Source organism: Puma concolor, chromosome D4, assembly GCF_028749965.1.
Source record: "Puma concolor isolate L17-30 chromosome D4, mPumCon1.1.hap2, whole genome shotgun sequence".
Taxonomy (NCBI): domain Eukaryota; kingdom Metazoa; phylum Chordata; class Mammalia; order Carnivora; family Felidae; genus Puma; species Puma concolor.
The window spans coordinates 21535207-21550507 of NC_141679.1; the positions used below are offsets into that span (position 1 = coordinate 21535207).

At 43.2% G+C, this 15301-nt stretch overlaps 2 long non-coding RNA genes across 2 annotated transcripts in view; both read left to right on the top strand.

The window, feature by feature from the left end:
- Positions 1–1451: 1451 nt before the first annotated feature.
- Positions 1452–10927, top strand: LOC147574751 (uncharacterized). Its single transcript, XR_015243288.1, has 3 exons — positions 1452–1515; positions 9762–10222; positions 10592–10927. It is a non-coding gene; the product is annotated as an uncharacterized LOC147574751 (long non-coding RNA).
- Positions 10928–12035: 1108 nt separating this feature from the next.
- LOC147574752 (uncharacterized) overlaps positions 12036–15301 on the top strand; it is a 31233-nt gene continuing 27967 nt past the window's right edge. Inside the window, exon 1 of the long non-coding RNA XR_015243289.1 lies at positions 12036–12159. This is a non-coding gene — a long non-coding RNA (uncharacterized LOC147574752). The remainder of the gene's footprint in view (positions 12160–15301) is intronic.

The following is a 15301-nucleotide window of genomic DNA, read 5'->3' on the forward strand; positions in this document are numbered from 1 at the left end:
GGTGTTCTTGACCTTTTGTAAACGGAGCTTTGGGTATGCTTTGAGATCTGAGTAGGCAGATAGGGAATGAGTCATTGTTGTATCCAATGAATCTTAGAACGGTTGGCCATCTTCGATTAAACAGAAGTCCTTATACCGCAGAAGAGGTAATGCCTTGCTCAGTGTCATGTGGAACATTTGGCTAAATCTTTACGTGGGTGTGCAAGGCTGTCAGACATTTATGGTGCTAGCAATCTTGGACCAACTTGCACCCAAGAAAGCTTGGTAGGTGGAGAGGTACTTCCCCCACTCTTGGCTCCCCCCTTACCACCAAGGACAGACTCTCCAGGGGATTTGAGCATAGCACCACCGAATGGAAGCTTAGGACTAAAGATGAATTCCTTCTTGAGTAGTTCTGCAGCAGATGGTAGCAACAGAGCACGCTAGGTTCTGAGTTCAAGTCACATCCCCATCTTCTAGTTCTGGTTTCTAATAAGGCACAGACTATACTTTTATATTGAGAGGAAGTAACATGAGGATGGTTCTGGAACTCCAAAGCAACCACTATACATAGTCAAGTGCTTCTGAAGGGCCCTGGGTATAGCTGGGTACTAATCTCAGACAGTTTTAAACAAGAGTTCAAGATGCCTTAGAAGATAAGAGCGAAGGTGAATGGATGTCTGAAGACAGTTATTCTTGGGAACAGGGAGAGGGGAGGCAAAAAGACCCAAGTGTTTTTTAAAAGAATATTTTTTAATGTTTATTTATTTATTTTGAGATGGGGGAGAGGGGCAGAGAAAGAGGGGGAGACAGAATCTCAAGCAGGCTCCATTCTGTCAGCACAGAGCCCAACGCAGGGCTCGATCTCACAAACCATGAGATCATGACCTGAGCTGAAATTAAGAGTTGACACTTAACCAACTGAGTTACCCAGGTACCCAAAAGATCCAAGAGTTATAAGGCATAGGTAAGTCTGAATGAGAGAGTGAATGAAAACAACCCTTATTAACATTACTAGAAGAGGAAGCGAGGGGGCATCTTTCATAGAATACTTTCAGTCAGGGCCATTTTAGTCTGCTTAAGCTTAAAAAAAATCATATTTTTGGAATTTCTACACCAAAGAACATCAAACATTTACATAACCCCATATCCAAAATGAAATATAGATTCTTCTGTAAATAAAGCGACAAGATTTTTATAACTTACTTTCAAAATTATTTGATATCAAATAACTCATTTACTTTATGATTGACTGATTTCTTCAAAATCACTGCGGATTCAAAATTCTCACAAAGTGAGAAAATATATGCTACTGATTATTTTCAAGTTATAGTGACATTTTGCAAATGTTGAATTTAATGATTGGTAAATCTGAGGAGTGTCATATTTTATAGGCATTAAATTAAACATTTATTAATTTTGAATCTCAGTCTTCCTTTCAGGTCAATAACTTTTTTTTTTTTCAGGTCTCAAACATTTTCATGGGTCCCTGAATAGCTCACAGGATCTTGTTGCTGTGCCGATAGTGACTGTTGGGTAAGACAGCTGGTTCCAGCTGAGCCACCTTAGCCACCGGCTAAGGCCAGTTTAGACAGTTGGGGACAATTTGCAAGGAAAGTTCTTAGAAGATGTAGACAAATGACCTATTGTCTTAGCTTCAGTTTTACAGTAGTGTGTTGTTTCTATGTTGATTCTATGGTTTACTTAATTGCATTCCCAACAGAAGGGAAAGGAATGGGTTGAATATCTTCCGATTCCTGGACAGACAGGTTTCTGCCCTAAGAGGCACTTGGGAATTGTGGGCACTGTCTTGTCAAGGCAAGAAGGTATTTATTTACTTCTACTCCGTCTTGTTCCACAAAAATTTGGGGTTGTGTATCACAAATACACATGTAACACTAATGAGAAAATGTTACTCTCTTATGTGTCATTAGAGGAAGGGAAGGTCTTTGTTTGGAAAATTCTTTGAAAAGCCAGTGAGACTCCAGGATCTGAGTGCCCACTGCTGGAGGGGGTGCTCTTTTCCTAACAGAAGGGAGAGAAATTGGGAATTCATCCCAATTTCATCCTTCATCCAAGGAAGACGGAATGGGTACCAAGAGGGCTGGACCTGGCAGGGTGGCCTCGCATGGTGGAGTGTTTGAAAGCAGATGGGTTTAAATAGAACTGTCAATAGCTTGTGATGGGTTCTTCCGGGTGAGCTTTGAAGAGAAAGACAAAGGAAATTGACATCTAAGTTGCACAGGTAGGAGGTATAATATAGATCAGAACAGATATTGCAAAAAGAGGACACATGGAATACAGAGGAATATCCCTAAAGTTAAACTATGAATTGCCCTGGAACAAATTACGTAAGATCCAGAAAGGATTAACTATGAGCTCTTTAATAAGATGAATGTTGTGAGTTGTTGGCATAGCATTAGGCATAGAGCAAGATTCAGGTCTTTAGTCCCTTTTCCTTTCCTTCTTTGGGACCTCGGTCATCCTCATGCTGAAGGACTAATGTAGGGTTCTCCAAGGTTCTGTTCTAAAGTCTCTTTTTTCTATCTTCTTTCCTTTGAATATCATTCTCTCTCATCATACTCTCCTCTGCCAAATTTGTCTTTTTTTAATGGCTAATTAATTTTATCAGTGATTTGACTAAGCCATTATAAGCTTTTTAGTCTTCTCATTTGACAGACGCAATCAGCTGGTAAATAATGTCAGTCCTACCTGGGAGTTGTGTCTCACATTGTATTAGTTTTCCATTGCCACCATAACAAATGACCACAAATGCTGTGGCTGAAAAACAACACAGATTTGTTACCCTATAGTTCTAGAGTCCAGAGGTCCAAAATAATCTTTTGGGCTAAAATCAAGCCATCGGCAAGTACATTTTCTAGGGGGAGAATCTGCCTCTTTGCTTTTTCTAGCATTTAGGGGACCCTGCATCGCTTGGTTCATGGTTCCTTACTCTACCTGCAGAGCTAGATGGATAGCATCTTCTCTCCTGTCTGATCTCTGCATCCATCCTTACATGTTCTCTCTCTGACTGATCCTTCTGTCTCAGTCACATAAGGGACTCTTGTGATTACATTGAACCTGCCCTGTAATCTCCTCGTCTTAGTTTTCTTAATCACATCTGCAAAGTCCCATTTGCCATGTAAGGTGACATATACACAAGTTCCGGGGATTTAGATGTGAACATCTCTCTGAAAGGCCATTATTTAGCCTACTACACACATCCTTGACCAATTCTCTCTCTCAGATTTGCCTTACCTCTTGTCTGGAATTCATAATACCCTTATAACCAGACTCTTTCTGGCACCTCACCCCTCCAGTCCAAAATACACACTGCTTCTCATCATCACCTTGCAGCTGAGATCTGGTCACGCATTTTGCTTCCCCAAAGCCATTCAGTGGCTCCTTACGTATGCATACAGAAGAAATCCCCAAATTCTCAGACTTGAAATCTGGCCATTCCTGCTATTCTCCATTTTCCAACCACACATTCTAAAAATCAGTGCTCCGCACGACTCCTTCGACACGCCCTCAACTTTCTCAAATATTTCCATCTGCTTCTGGTGTCCTTTCCATCTACAATTTTCTTCCATCCGTACCTTGTTGGTTCAAGTTCAAATTATCAGTCAAGGCTCAAATCAAATCTTCCCTCTCCCGTGACAGTTAGGTCCATTTAATCCTCACACATTTTTACCATCTCTTTTCCATCAACAACCTCTGTATGCATTTTTATAATTCTGTGGCAGTCTGTCTCCTCAGACTAATAGGAAGAGAAGCTTTGATGGGGAGAGACCCTTGCTTGTTGAGTTTTTGAGATTTCCTAGCACTTAACAAAAGGTATTGATCCTTGATCAAAGAATGTGAACAGATGTTTGCTTTATGAACTCTTGGAGAGTTTTTCTTTAAGCAATAGCCAAGAGATTTATAGACTTGCTCTTAAAAATCACTTTTAAAAGAGCATTAAAGCCCAAACACAAAAGTTTTGCCTATTTTGATCCGCTAGTTTTCTGGCTGGAGGAAGGCTTCTCCTTCCGCTGGACTACGCTCTCTCTCAGGGAGGTTTAGCATTATGGGAAAGGTCCCTCAGCTCTTTCCCAATCCACTTGCCCCCAGCGGTGTTTCACATCTGCTTTGTCATTCATGAGCCTCAGATATGGTGCCAAGGGGCCTTGTCTTCCAACAGATACTTCTGTTCAACTCTGTCTGCAGTGAATGACTCCTCTCAGTTCCTTATCCAGGATATAATTCCCCATTTCTTAGCAGTATTGAAGGTGAGGAAGGCCTATCTGATCTCCCAAGGGGCTGAGTGCCAGCAGAGTAATTAGCTAGGCTTCAGGCCAATTCAGAGCTTTGATCTGGAAACCCATAACCTTCAGTCTCCTATGATGGCTGAAGAAAGTGCTGAGCTAAAGAAGAATGCTCTGAGCTCTTCTCTCGAAACCATACAGACATTACCCAGACGACTTGAGAACTGGACTATAGAAAGCATTGTTGAACCAAAGAAGAGATTTACTGGTTCATTTTACTAATCAAACTCCGACAGTGTGTCAGTGACCTCGCAGAAAATTTAAACTGAGGTATCCTCTATTCCAAGGCAATAAGGCAAATACAGTTATTGAATTGTGAATGGCATTTCTCTGGGCACAAGCAGCCTCAACGTGAACAGATACGCTTCTGTTAGGACATTTATGACCATAGTGAAAGTGGCATCAGGAAAAGCCAACTGCATTTTTTCCATCTTACAAAAAAAAAAAGAAAAAAAGAAAAAAAGCAGGAAGGAAAAGAAGCGTGGTATGACATATAAAAGGCACATTTGACCAGAAGACACATTCTGGTTTTGTGGCCACTAGCTTAAATACAAAAGATTTCTGTTGGAGTGAGGTCTGAATGGCTGACAAGAAATAAAGCAGCCTCAGAAAGCTGCCTGTCCACGTGAAGCACTTTGTGGGCACCACACAGGATGTGGCAGCTGCATTTGGTATCCAACCGGGAGCTATAGATTTTTACTAATGCTCTTGGAGAAAGAGACTGGCAAATACCCTCTGTGAGGTACGCTCAGGAGGTTGGCTCGGCTGCCAGGGAGGCCTGCGGAACTCCGAAGGATGTCACCACACTTCCCTAATGCCTTTCTCGCCTCGTGGTTTGACTACAGCTTTTAAACTTGAGACTGAATCATAATGGAATTGCAAAGCGGTCTCATTACGTTAGATGGATTGCAACAACAATGGGGGTGCGGGGGTGGGGGGCTGGGGGGGGGGTTAGTGGTGGCTGGCGGCGGGTTTGGCCCATGCTCCATTAATGAAGGCCGCGGTCTTTGTGGGTGACTGGCCGGGATGCTGGGACAGACACCCTGTCTTAAAAATACCTACACTGCTGGCCTGTCATGATGCTTTTTATCTCAGCCTTTAAATACCCACTGGCTAAGGCTTAGAGGTCTTTAACAACCAATAAAATGCCAGGGCTGCTGGAATGAGCCATGCGTTCAACCATATTAGCTCCTTGAGAGAATTCCCTTCAAAGCGGTCTCTCTCCTGTGTTCCTAGTCTGTTCCTGCCGTGACCATGACCACTGTGACAGTTTCCCTGTTCGTCCATAATTTCTCACACTTCCTCACCACACCCATCTGATTAGTGAGTGAGTATCAACGCATCTACCTCCGGGTTGATTTCCTCCATCCCAAGGCGCGGCCTTTGTCCTCTCTTGCTTGTATCCATGCAGTAGGCTTGGGTCTCCTGGCAGGGCTACTGGACAAGCGTTCTCCACATGGCCTCCACTTGCTTTTCTAAAACACAGTTCTGATCTTGTCACCATTCCCCTTGAAACTTCTCCATAACCCCACGGTGGCCAAAGGACTGCCCAGATCTTTTTTTTTTTTTAATTAAAAAAAATTTTTTTTAATGTTTATTTATTTCTGAGACAGAGCATGAGCGGGGGAGGGACAGAAAGAGAGGGAGACACAGAATCCGAAGCAGGCTCCAGGCTCCGAGCTGTCAGCACAGAACCCGACGCGGGGCTCGAACTCACGAACCATGAGATCATGACCTGAGCTGGAGTCTGTCGCTCAACCAACTGAGCCACCCAGGCGCCCCAGGACTGCCCAGATCTTATAGTTTGACAGCAGTGACACTTCACAGGTCCACCTCCCACTGTCTTTCTCTCGTACTTCCTGGCTTCCCACCATGTGGGAAACATCCGCTTTTCCCCTGATTATAAAATCAGCACATCTTACAATTTTACTTTATGGCCCACGTTCTTGCCCCTCTACCTAGACTGAACTTTCCCTTCTTTTCTGCTTATAAAATGTCCTCTTATCTTTCCAAACCCAAAACATATGTTAATGCTGTTTCTGCAATTCTTCCAGGCAAGACTTAGCCAGTCCTTCTTCTGCTCAAAATAATTTGTACACAACTCCACCAAAGCGCTTTCCAGACTGTTAGCAACTTTCTCCCCACTTCCTCAAATGTATAAATAACGTAACATTCATCTCTAGGTTTTCAGTGCCTGACACAATGTCTAGAACAACAAATCTCAATTTGACTGACAAAATGAATGATTCTCGGGAATGTGTAGGTATGATCAGCTACCCATATAAATAGCTATGTTGACATGGTTCCATGGCGAACTATAAAGTAAGAGAGACAAATTTTCATTTGTACAACTTTTTCTTCTCTCTCTCTTTTTTTTTTTTTTTTATGCCATTCTTCTCATTTTCTCTCAGGAAAGGCTTATGCAATGTGTTACCTTAATCTTCAATGACAAAGCAAACATTAACAGGGTGCCTACTGTATCCCAGACTTTTTGGGAAATGCATGTGTCAGGAAATAAGACAGGCAAGATCCTGCTTTCATGGGACTTGAAATCAACGTTGGCCAAGATAAACATCAACTCTACAAATACTCAAATAAGATCTTTTCAGATAGTGATAATTGCTATGCCGAGAAATAAAAGAGGGAGATATTGGAGTAATTGACTAGAAGGCTCCTTTGGATCGGTGTTATCACGTGTCCCTGAAAAGATGTCATGTAAGTGAAAGGCAAATGACAAGGAGAAAGATTCTAACCATCTGAAGACATGATGTGGGTGAAAATGGGGTAGGATGGAGAGCTCTGTGAGCAAAGAGAGCAGCAGCTCCCACAAAACCTCAAAGGAGGGAACAAGTGGTCACATTGAGGAAGAAAAGAAAGCCCCGGGGGCTGAAGAAAGATATGTAGGGGGAAGGGTAGCCATGCTCTGATATCTGGGCGAGGGCAGATGCTACAGAGAAGGCTGAGGTCACTTTTCTGGTCACCACAGGAAGCCTTTGGAGGACTTTCAGCAGGAGAGCAGTGTGGGGATAAGGCTGGAGATCCAGGCCCTGTGGAACCGGGATCTGGCACGGCCCCCAAGGGTTTCTTGGTATAGTTCTGGAGAGCGTATGTGTACCTCCCTGCTTCCCAGCTCACCTCTGTCTCTGTCTTGATTTCCCTTTCTGTTCCCATTTGTCTCTCTCTTACTGCTCTTGGGGACACCAGGGCATAGTTCAAAGCAACCAACCACATGATGTCTCTTTTTTCCTTATTATATTGACATTTTTTATGTTAATTTCATATTTCATTTTCTGCTCTATCCTCGTTTATCATCTAGTGGACTTTGTGTCTTCGGAAAATGCAGTGGATTTTTCTCTGCAGTTTTTCAAATTTCTTGTATATGGTACACATATCTTGATTTGAGAAACATGGGGATAGGAGATCGATTGATTCAATTTGAGTGAGATAGGTGGAGCCCAGCATGGCCCGGGCATGCTTGATGAGGATCTTCAGGGAGGACCAGGCAGCTGTGGGGAACCAAGGTAGAGAGAAGTTTTGCTAGTGAGCAGAGTAAAGGGAGAAACACAAGACAAAACAGCTGTTGGAAGAGGGATGTGAGGGGACCCCAGTGGCAAATTACTTATTCCTTTCACTTAATTTACAATATATCCAGGATGTAATTCCCTAAGCAGGGACCTTGCCTAATGTGTTCACTGCTATATATTTAGCACCCAGAGCACTGCCATGCGCATAAGTGGAACGAACCAATAAATAAATAAGTGAAATATTCAATAAACATGGAAACTAGCAAGGCCTGCAGCCACTCTGCAGATCTGGGACTCTGCCAGGAGAAGACCAGGAAAAATACATCAGGAAAAATAGGTAAATGAAGAGGTCACCTAGAGTTGATCCTGGGATATTATCGTAGATGTTTGAAGAAGAGGTGGGAAGGGGAAAAAAGGGGAAATTCATGATACTAAAGATGCATATGTAAAGAAAAAAAAAGAAAAGAAACAGAAAATTAGGGAAAGAGAAACAATGGGTGTAGTTTTAAAATAAGTATAAAATTGAACAGGGTTTGAACATATTTAATCAGACTATAAAAGTCTTTCATAATTACTAAGATGACAAAGAAACCCCTTGAAAGGAAGTTTATGAAGCACCACTCCAATCAGATTCAGAGCCTTTTGGGATCATTTGAGTGATAACCGTGTGGGTGTTACTCCCTGTAGATTATCATTTTCTTCCTGAATTCATTTCCTCCGGCAGAAATGAGAGCCTGCGTCACTCACAGGGCGTACTTGGGTGATGTGTGGGTTTCCCAACCTGAGAGCTCATAGAATCACAGGGCTGGTAGTGAACAGGTCAATGGAGTCTCCCTTTCCCACAGGTGGGAAAGCTCAGTCATCCAGAAAGTCTTCATCCAGAAAGACAGGTCTGAAGATGCCCAAGCGAGAGGGTCCAGAGCGCTCTTTTCAACTGGTTGCATTGGTGTTTCATCATCGTGTCCAAACGATAGAACCTTGTTCCTTCCCATCCTTCAAGCCTCAGCTCAAATGTCCCCTTCCCTCTCTGATTCCCCCAAGACTTCCCTCCTCTTTGCTCCCACTGGGCTTACTATTTATCTGTAGCATTATATTTTATTATAACGTGGATAGCTCAATTACCAAGCATATATTATGTACCACACAGTTTATTCATATAGTCATTTATTTTATCATCCATTCATGAGTTACTGAACACATTTTAAACTTAAGACACTGTGGTAGGTATATTCTTGGGACTCCAAGACATTAAACAATTGCAACTGTAGTTCTCTACCTCCCCCCTTCCCACCTACTTATTATAGTATAGTGTCTCTGGGTTAGGAAGCGTATTTCTTTATCACTAGTTTCCACCAGAGGGTCTAGGATATTGGAGGGGCTCGGTAATGATTTGTTGAAAGGATGCTCACATGCCTGAGTGAGATAGGAGGCTCCCGACACTAAGTTTCAGATCCCATCCTTCACAAGGTGGTCTGGCCTCGGTCGACTCAGCCCTCTTTTCCAGCTCTGGATATCTAGTACCTTATCAGTCAGAGTCTGGCCACATATTTGAAGCAGAAAGTATTTTAAAACAGGGAATTAGAGATTTGCACATCATTGACAGCCTTTGGGAGCCAAGGTTAGGAGGGAATTGTTGGTGCCCAAGAAACCCGAAAGTGCAAGAAGCCGGGGGAAACCATGATAGCCAGCCACACAGTGATTTTTCAATAGGATTCAGAGACTTACAAACCACCAGACCTCAGTTGCTACTGGAGAAAGGTGAAGGGCTTCTCCCTGCTTTCCAAATGCTGAGTGGGACTTTTCCTTAGAAGCATCTGCCCCATAATCCTGGTGGCAGGGGATTCTGGGTAATGTAGTTCCCTAGGGGAGAGAGCAGAAGATATTGAGGATGATCCCGGGTTGACAGTCTGGCTTTTGTTGAACTCACATTCATTTTCTTTTTGCTTCTTAGATAAAATTACTCCCTGTGAGCTTCAGCACCCTTGCCTCAGTCAGGCAGAAACTTCATAAGTCAACTTGCATCTTGCTGCCATGCTAACATTGGTGACACCAGAACTTTACCGGTAGCGAAAGGAGATCTGTTTCTTACCAGAACAAGGGGATTCTTTTTTTTTTTTTTTCTCCGCTTTCCAACAGAGACTAAATTATGAGGTCTAAATCTGCATAAAGCTTTCAAATAGAGCCTTGACCAGTGCTGAATCGACTTGAAGAATGATGAAGGGTTGGCTTCTCTCTCTCGGCAGCTGCGACTTTGGTCAGCCCTTTGCAGAGTAAGAGGAAATTTAATGAACCCAAATAAGACATGATCCTTTGTGGCTATAAAAGTTACACTTTGAAAAAGCTCAGCTGGTCAAGAGCCACTTGAAAATGATGTTACTGCTGGGGAACTCTGTCAAAAGTCCACTCCTCTGGGTGAGTTTCCTTCTCTTTGAGGGAAAACAAAGAGAGGTTTTACAAGCTAGAGAAGGGTCATTTTGCTATTTGAAAGAGCGCATTCAAAAATTGAGACCCAGTGCGGTTGGGAGACATCCATAGTCAGTACTTGTTTATTTGTCCAGCTTTACACCATGTAAGTGATGCAGAATCCTTTCCGACTCTAATAATAACACCACCGTGGCCCTGAGTTAATGGAAAGCTGGAATGGCCAAGTGAGAGCCGGTGCTCAGATTAACCACTGTGGGTCAGACGAGTCCACAGCCGCGGTTGGGGCGGGAGGCAAAGGAGTGGAGGGGAAGAAGAGCAGAGGGAGCCCGTCTTAAAATATTTTTGCCTTGTCAACAGATTTCGTGCATGATATTTTACCACCAAAGTCATCAACTGGAGGATTTTCGAAAAGATCCAAAGAAACAACCGCCTAATTCATATTCTATGGCTTCTAATTGTACAAGCAGCACATTTTAGAAATCTTTTGTGCGGAGGAACCTTCATTTGTAGAACACTTCGTTTGCTTATACAGGAGGCAACGGTGCTTAACTGGCGTAATTATTATGTGTTTCTAGTTTGCCTCAAATTCTGATTCAATCAGAATCCCTAAATCTGACAGCCTGTAATCAAACAAAGAGAGTGCTCTGGAAGCAAGGGATTAACAGAGGGGAATTAAATTGTCGTTTTCAAACAGCTTAGACCAATATGAAAGCCCATTTAGGAGTCTCTCCATAAATATCCCTTTTGTTTTGTCTAATTGCCGGTTTGAATGTATCAGACTCATCAATGGGATTAGGGTTAATAGATGTTTGGTCACGCAGAACATGCAGAGGAGGAATCTGATACACACACACAAAAATTGCACTTAATGAGCTTAGCAAATGTTTGCCATATTTTTAATGAACCCTGGGGCTGTCATTTAGAAATGCTTAGCAACTGCTTTTCCATCCTTGGAAATGGAGCAACTGAAGGACATTAACACTATGTACACCCGTAAATAAGAGGAGCTATTTAAAGACACCAGCCAGGAGGAGGGAATGATGACATTTTTCTGTCCCGCAGCCAGTGATACTTAACGCTCTGGGTGTGGGCTCAGTGTGTGACAACATAGTTGAGAGGCTGGAGTTTCCCGAAGGGCACCGTGGGGCGTGAGGTTTTTGCAAAGGGTCAAGTAACCGGTTTCTTTTTTTAAGTGAAACCTGTTTAGGATGGAATTTCCCAGCCTCCTACCCCAGCCCTGGCTTCTGTTTTCACACCTTCCCCGCTGCCCTCGCCAAGTATCTGCGGGGAGGCTTTTGAAAGGGGAGGTTCTGTGTTGCAGCCGCTTTCCCAGCTTTCCCGGGGCCACGTCCACTCTGCCACGAAGCAGGCCACTCCCCAGCTCAGCCGAGGGGAGGCCAGATCGGCAAGCTCTCGGGATTGATTGCTCAGATGATTGAATGATCCATTTTACGAACCCTCGGGATCTGGCCCGAAACCAACGCAGTCGGTGGTAATGGGGACTTATCGAAGTAGGCCATGTGGCTTGCGCTCTCAGAGCACAGACTGGGCCTAAAAGAATCAGCTTTTCCTCAGGGAGGGTTTGATTTGATAGACAGAGCACAAAATGCAAGTCCAATGGATTATGGTTAGAGCAAATGAAGAATGTCTTAGACCCTTTGTTTTCATAAAGCCAAATGATTTCAAGGACTTCCTGTTCCCTACCATCTCCTCCAGCCCTGCCTCTCAAGGAGGCAAAAATATGCACAGCGTCATAAAAAAAAAAAAAAAAAAAAAAAAAATCGTGAACTAAACACAACCAGTTTGCCACTTTGTTGAAAACGAACAACTGTCCTGTGATAGCAGCTGTATTTTTGTGTTGAGTGATGGGATCGTAACTCTTACTCGAACAGAGCTAAGAAAAGATCATTGCTGGTATTGTACAGGTATTGTACTGTATAATTCTCTTGTAGAGAATTATAAAATTTTCCTTGGAGGGGAGTAAAAAAAAAAAATCAGTGTCATGAGGGGAAAGGGCCTGTATTGTATATTTTGTTCCTACTGTGCTCACGGTAGTGGTGAGGTGGTGGTGAGGGTGGTGCCCGTGTCTGCGTGTTTATGTATTTTACTAGTCATTTGTCATCAAGTGCTCCTTGCCCTCAAGCGACTGTTAGAATATCTGGTTTGATGAATGAGGCTAGAGACATTACCAAAGGCTTTATGGCCTCGTGGTTAAAAAACATTGTCAGTAATAAGCTATTTTTCTTCTAGATAGGTCTAAATTCTTGGCACCCAAGTCAGTGGATCGGGTGAGTTCCAAAAAATCGTCGGTTCAGTGGGTCCCTTAGGTCATAGGTCCAAAACCCAAGCACCTACAGAGTCTAGATTGGTATTATAATTGAATGAATCTAGGTAGATGAAGCATTGGGCGTGGTAGGAACTGCAGAAAACTGAAAACCACACATGCCCCATGTGAAGAGGGCAGTGACTACTGGGCCGAATGTCCTGACCCGTGAACTCTCAATCCAGCCCTACCTCGTGCCTCTTAACTTTACAGCCTTCTGGGTTTCTGGCATTTTCACTTGATTTTGACCTGGAGGCCAACGATTCACTGATTTGCTTATCTTTTGGTTTTAAGACAACAACTTGCATTTTCTTTTAACTCCTCTGAGCGCCTTCCTAAACCCCAGTCTCTCGAGTGAATGAGAAGAATGAACGAGTGAGTGAATGAATGCATCGTCCACTTTTGTTCGGCACTAGGATTGTGATTATTTGCCTCCCTCCCTCCTTTCCTTTGCTTTTTTCTGACTTCCTCCCTCATTTCCTGGATATAAAGATAAGCAAGGAACAGACTCTCCCCTCTGTAGGCACTACATAATCTACATAATCTAGAGGGAGTGCAAAAACATGTACACAAACAGATGTCACATGAGGGGAGGTGTCTAGTGGGGAGATACACAGAAGCATTGGGAGATGAAGGAGAGATCCCCTGAGTCTCGCCGAGCAGTGTTACAGAAAACCTCACAGACCATTGAGTGTGTGTTAAATTGTGTGTTGTCATTTGCCAGGTGGCAATATTGAGAATCCTCTATGTGGCGAGGACAGCTTGTGCAAGGAGGTGGGGGCGTGAGATACGACCTGCTTGGAAAGTTAGCAAACATAGCTGTAGAGTGAGATGCTCAAATGTGGCTTGACCCAGATGTCAAAAAGTGTCTCCCATTGGCCAGGCGTCTGAGCCTAGACCAGGCTAAACCCTTTGGCCATCTTTCTGGACAATTCTTTTTTCAGGGGCAGCGTTTGGCTATTTAACGGACACTGATTCGTCTAAAGGCAACGTTGGCGTTTTTGTCGTCTCGCGAATGTCTTTTCAAGGGTGTTCCGTTGTTTTGCCAGTTCAAATCATTCCAGCATGCCTTTGTCGACACCTGATAAGGGCGTGGCAGTGTGCCATGAGAAGTGGAGTTACAGAGGCTGCATATCGTCACCTCTCTTTGAGGATTCAACAATGTCTCAGGAACACTGATGAAGCTACTTTTATTTATTTATTTATTTATTTATTTATTTATTTATTTTTAATTTTTTTTTCAACGTTTATTTATTTTTGGGACAGAGAGAGACAGAGCATGAACGGGGGAGGGGTTAGAGAGAGAGGGAGACACAGAATCGGAAACAGGCTCCAGGTTCTGAGCCATCAGCCCAGAGCCTGACGCGGGGCTCGAACTCACGGACCGCGAGATCGTGACCTGGCTGAAGTCGGACGCTTAACCGACTGCGCCACCCAGGCGCCCCTGATGAAGCTACTTTTAAAAAGGGTGGGTGGGGGGTGCCTAAGAGGCTCAGTCAGTTGAATGTCCAACTTCGTCTCAGGTCGTGATCTCAAGGATTGTAGGTTCAAACCCCCCATCAGGCTCTGGGCCGACACACGGGAGACTGGAGCCCCCTTTGGATTCTGTGTCTCCCTCTCTCTGCCCCTTCCCTACTCATGCTTTGTCTGTCTCACTCTCTCCATCAAAAAAAAAAATAATAATAATAATAACAAAGGACATTTAAAAAAGGGTAGGGGGAAGTTTTGGGGAAAACAATCCATGTTTTTTTTCAAAAAAAAAAAAAGGAAAATGCTTTTGTTTTTTGTAACTTTTCAAATTTTAAGTCAGAGATTTTCTTAGCTAAAGACAAGAGGTTCAATGAGTATTTCTCATAAAAAAAAAAACGGTAAAAGATGCAAAATTTGGATCAAAATCCTCTTTGGGAATGGAGGGAGGAAGGACTGGCTAGAAATCCTAGGTTAGTCTATTTAGGCTTAGTTTAGCCTTTTCAATGTCTGGAATTGGCTATGTTTATAAATTCCATAAATTAAAGTATCACTGTGTAGCTTTGGGTGTCTCAGAAATTTAACGCACAATTCTAACATAAGGCCAGCGTTACAGGGGAAAAATGCTGGTTTACCACTGTGCCTGTCTTCTGAGAACTTAGATGTAGCATAAATGATACAACCAAGAAAGGACTATATTTTAAAATCTGGCATTTTCCTTATTTTATCTATTCCTGAGTTTAAGACTGTATTTTTTTTTTATTATTTAAAAAATTGCTTTGTGGCTCAGTTAGTTCAGAATCAGACTCTTGGTTTCAGCTCAGGTCATGATCTGTGAGTTCAAGCCTCACGTTGGGCTCTGTGCTGGCCCTGGGGAGCCTGCTTGAGATTCTCTCTCTTTTCTCTCTCTCTTTGTTCCTCCCCAGATTACTGTCTCTCTCTCTCTCTATCTCTCAAAAAAATGAACATTAAAAAAATTTTTAAAAATTGCTTTGAATTGTGGTAAGTTACACATAACATAAAATTTACTATTTTAACCATTTTTAAGTATGAGACCGATTTGATTTTAAAGAGGGAAAATCTTGGGGCGCCTGGGTGGCTCAGTCAGTTAAGCGGCCGACTTTGGCTCAGGTCATGATCTTGCGGTCTATGAGTTCAAGCCCCGCGTGGGGCTCTGTGCTGACAGCTCAGAGCCTGGAGCCTGTTTCCGATTCTGTCTCCCTCTCTCTGGCCCTCCCCCGTTCATGCTCTGTCTCTCTCTGTCTCAAAAAAATAAA